The following is a 5,471-nucleotide window of genomic DNA, read 5'->3' as shown; positions in this document are numbered from 1 at the left end:
TGTCCTATTCTTCTTTGGGCTGTATGATTCCTAGCAACTATCATGAATTTCGTCTTCTCCTTATTAATGACTAGGCCCACTCTCTTTGCCTCTCTCAAAATTGTCTCAAAGCTTTCCCTCACTGCCCTAACGCTGTGTCCCGCAATGTCAAGGTCGTCCGCATAACCGAGAATCTGTGAGCTCTAGTTTATTAACGTGGCTGATCTCTTGATGTTTGCGCCCCTTATTACTGCTTCCAGTACAAGGTTGAACAGTAGTGGTGCTAGCCCGTCGCCCTGCTTAATCCTTTTCTCTATCATATGAAATTTTACCATTAACTTTGACTCTTCCTTTCGCGATCTCCGTCATCGCCTGTACGTGAAGAAACCTGAGATACACGATATCTAAATTGAGATATAACATCATCTCTTTGCTATTCATAAATAGTGGCTTCGAAATTCCTGCATTTGTTCAACGTATAAGAGTTAGCGAAAATAATCATCTGTTTCTCGTACGTCTGTAATTTACATCGCATTTGTTTTTCTTTTGCACTCAGAAATCGTAGTCTTGATCCAATCAATTGAACTTATCTCTGCTAAACATTGTTTTATGTATCTGCAAAAATCTGCATTTGTTGTGGAAGATGCTGCACGCTGTATATATCTTTACAGTAACAGACCGTATAGTATAAGTTTTCACAGATTGCACAATATGAAATTCTCAGTGTTTATCTTCTTGCAAACGTGACAAATTTTTTCATGAGTGAAATCATTATAATTACTAAGGATGTTCGACATATCAATTTCTATCATTCTAGAGCTCTTATAGTGATAAATTTTATTTAATGAATAATTGATGTGTATTATTAATTTAAAAATAAATGGTTTTTGTGCCAATGTGCTAGTTAAAATCAACGGACGTTGTTTAATCCGTGTTAAAAATGTGCTCCGCGAACACGTCCACTCATTACCTAGCAAACACAGATATATAACAATTAAATTGCCGTAATGAAACGGAATGTAACATGCAATATAACATGTATGTAGTAGGTTATACAGACGTTCGTTGTAATTTCCTACTTATCCGTATTACAGTTATATAATGTAAATATAACATAAAAATAACATGTAACTAAAAAGTTATATAAGAGTTATATGTTATTCGTTAACGAATTAACACATATATATTTTTTGTTGAATTCTAACGATTTATACATTAGTATGGTTCAGATAAGTGATAATGTATGATTATTTTGTCTAAATAATAATAAAAAAAACTGACAATTCATATTCCGCATTATTTCAATTATTCGTGAAACTCGCGTGGTTTCGATTCTATGGCCGGTATTCATAGTCAGGTCTTATATTTAAGGCTATCTTAAGTTCATCTTCAAATATTCCGTAGTCAATGAAATGATTCGTACATCATCTAAAGATAAATTTAAGACGTTCTTAAATATAAGATCTAATTATGAATACCAGCTTATGTCAGGCGGCATCCATTTTTAGATCATGTTATTCAATGCTTAACTTCAACGATCGTCCGGGAACTGGTGATGCCGATGCGTCGTAACGATATCTTGGTAGATAATATTTACAATATGCTCTTATATCGTTCAAGAAATGTTATGATATATTTGTTGGTAAATATTGGACACGACAATCACAATGTGATTAATATTGATACAATGTTGTATCAATTATCAAATTTTAACCTACAACGTGCTCGCAAAAGAGAGAGAATATTCCTTCTTTCTCTCTCACAATAATTTGACAGAGTAAAGTTATGATTAGACTATTGTAAGAACGCTAATTTTACAATATCGTGATAACAATCCTTCCATATATTAAAATATCACATTTTACATACGAGAAACATCTAAAATATAATTTCACATTTGGGTATAAAAATATTGGACCACTGAAATGTAATAAAAACATTAGACTTCTTATATAACATGTTATATTAAAATTATGTTGCTTTAACTAAATATTGTTGGTGTAACTTAACTAGTAAATAACATAATAACATAACAGTTTTAAAACATAATTATACAATTATAAAGAAAATTAAGTAACCTTAATTTTAATAACGTAATACAGCAGTTATATTACATGTCACTCCTGTGTTATATCACAGTTATGTTTTGCATTTACTGGGTACTAATAATCTGTTTGAAATTCCATAATTACATCTGGTTGTTTAAATGACGGAACGGTCACAGATGGTAAAACATATGGTAAAATGTATTAGAAATTTCAACATAAATCACTGAATTCCTGCCTTTGCATTTAGCATAAAGCTCTGCATCATAATAATCCTGTTCAAAATTTGGTCCTATTAGTACAATTGTTAGGATATAAGAGATGTAAGAGGATTTCTCAAAATTTTAAATATTCCTTTTCTAAGGCATTTAGTGCTGCGTTGTGTATAATGCATTTAAATGCAACCATCTGAATTGAGTAAAATATTTGATAACATTAGAATTGAATATAGAAATAAAACTGCTTAACAAATATTCCTGATCATTTTTCGGATCTGTAAGAAACGATCGCAAGACAATACTAAAGTGGTACAAATCTTCTTATCTGCCACGATCATTATACAAACGGTATTTTATTTGAAGATGTAATACTCCACGAATATAGATAACCGTTACACTAAATAGAATGTCGCAAATAAGCTCGTATGATATATTTATAAGTTTTTATCATATGTAAATTGTAAAACGAGAAAAAGGCGCAACGAAAAGGAGAAAGTTGCAAGTTTTGAAACCATTGTTAATAATATTGAGAAAGTGAGAGCTTAAATTATTTTTGATTTATGTATGTCTTTCTGATGAATATACGTACAAATTGTACCCAATTATATACGCATTTTAAGTAAGGCGCAATACTATATGAAAAAATTTGTATTATGTTAAATATTGAATTATGCCATATTAAAAGTTATAGGAAAATTTTATACAAGCTAGATAAAAAATGTTTTACAATTTAATCTATTTTATTATTCTACAATTAAGTTAGAATACGAAACAGTAATACCCAATACAATGTCGAAAGAGGTTATTATTTGCGATTATATTCAATTTTCCATATAACATATTTTTGTATCTACTCTATACTTTTCTAAGTACTTTGTTTAATTATAGGAGATGATAAGCTATATTCCACTAAATATTATCTATCTATTATAGCGAATCATTTAATATTATAGAGAATGTAAAATTAATTAGGCTCTTTAAATTTAATTTATGATAAGGCAAACTTTTTTCCTTTACAATTCATAAAGCATTGTTACTCTGATATTTCCACATCAGAATATTTACTCTTAATTAAAGATAGCATGTACTGTTAAAGCATTGTGTGATCGTGTTGCAACGCTCGTAAAATTTTATTATTCTACAGCTAAGTTAGAGTACGAAACAGTAATACCCAATACAATGTCGAAAGAGATTATTATTTGCGATTATATTCAATCTTCCATATAACATATTTTTGTATCTACTCTATACTTTTCTAAGTACTTGTTTAATTATAGGAGATGATAAGCTATATTCCACTAAATATTATCTATCTATTATAGCGAATAATTTATATTATGGGGAATGTAAAATTAATTAGGCTCTTTAAATTTAATTTATGATAAGGCAAATTTTTTTCCTTTACAATTCATAAAGCATTATTACTCTGATATTTCCACATCAGGATATTTATTCTTAATTAAAGATAGCATGTACTGTTAAAGCATTGTATAATCGTGTTGCAACGCTCATAAATTTCAACTTTCCGTATTTATTACGCAAATAAAATGTCCAATATATACTAGATTTTAACACGTTTCAAAACAATTTTTAATAATCCAAATATGCATTGTTTTTACTGTAATATTTGCATCCTATTTTTAAATTTATATTTTTAAGCTGTTACTTTCCGACTCAAATTAAACGTACTATTAAGAAGTTTTTAGGTATTTAATATATTCGTTTATTAATATCAGTGACTATTAAATAAAAACATCGCAAGTACAATAAAAAGTGCCTTTTATTAAAAACATTCATAATTCGTTTGTACAAATAACACATATTTTATATCATATATAGTAATGTTATCAACGTAATGCTAAAATTGTATACAAATATTCCAAATCGTTTAGTAAGGTTTCCATAAAACAAATGTGTTACGATAGACAGTTACATAATAATTACGAAAATATACAGAACCAGTCTCCAAATCTCTCCATGACCTCCAAGATTTAAAAGGATTTCGGGTATTATAGAGAGGTTGTATATCCGAACCTAAAATTTGTTTTAAAATAGACACGTTCTGTTCTGCTTTTTCTTCCGATGTGGTAGTTAAAATTAACGGACAGTGTCTAATCCGTGATAAAAATATGCTCCGCGAACATGTCCACTCATTACTAAAATCTGCTTGAAATTCTATAATTACATCTGGTCTTTTAAAGGACGGACCGGCTACATACATATGGTAAAATTTATTATAAATTTCAACATGAAGCACTGTATTCCTGTCCTTGCAGTAATGACAAAGTTCTATGTCAAAATGATCCTGCTCAAAATTTGGTCCTACTAGTACAATTGTTAGTTCTCTTATGTGCTGTAAGAGATGTAAAAGGATTTCCCAAGCATTTAAATATTCTCTTTCTAAGGCATTTAGTGCTATCATGTGCATAACATATTTAATTTGTTGAAATGGGTGCAGTGGATATAAACCAGCATTCTTCATTCCATAATTGAATGTTAACGGTCCTGATACATAATCACAGTAGAAATATTTAGAATATATTCCAGGTGCATTTGAGCTTTCTATGGCAGGACTCACATATGTTGTAAAAAATGTATTCATGTCATAAAATGGTTCTTTTCGAAGAATAATTTCAGTGAATTTTAACACAGGGAATTCGCATGAAAGAGCCCAGATATTAATGTTGATATACAATATAAACTGTTGGCATTTTGGCTCGTGCAAACCTTGAAATACCTGTATATGTTCACTGCAATAATAGTCCGAATAACACCTCTTGCAATATTCCAAATTAATCTGTCTATGACAAATAGAGCACGATTTTGCAAAAAGAATCATCTGTTCTTCATACGGCTTTAGCTTACGTGAAATCCATTTTTTAATTGAGCTTAGAAATTGTTGTCTTAACAGGATCCAATTAGTTAAACTTAAAGCACAGTCTCGGCGTATTTCATTCTGTCGTAAAAATCGGTTTATATATCCACAAATCTGCATATGTTGTGGACGATTCAACAATCTGTGTTCAGGAGTGCAATAAGAGATCATATCGCACATATTACATGATATAAAAGATCCATTGTTTAGTTTTTTGCAGACATGGCAAATGTTTTCGTGAAAGAAGCTATTATACTTATTAATATGTAGATGGAATGTGTTCACATCAATTACTTTAGAAAAATAACTCATGGTGGAATATTTTGTTTGACGTATAATATCAATTTAAAAATT

Source organism: Odontomachus brunneus, unplaced genomic scaffold (genome assembly GCF_010583005.1).
Source record: "Odontomachus brunneus isolate Ranch 3 - 2012 unplaced genomic scaffold, Obru_v1 Obru_scaffold_403, whole genome shotgun sequence".
Lineage (NCBI taxonomy): Eukaryota > Metazoa > Arthropoda > Insecta > Hymenoptera > Formicidae > Odontomachus > Odontomachus brunneus.
The sequence above is the reverse complement of the archived record's forward strand: the minus strand, read 5'-3'. Positions refer to the sequence as shown.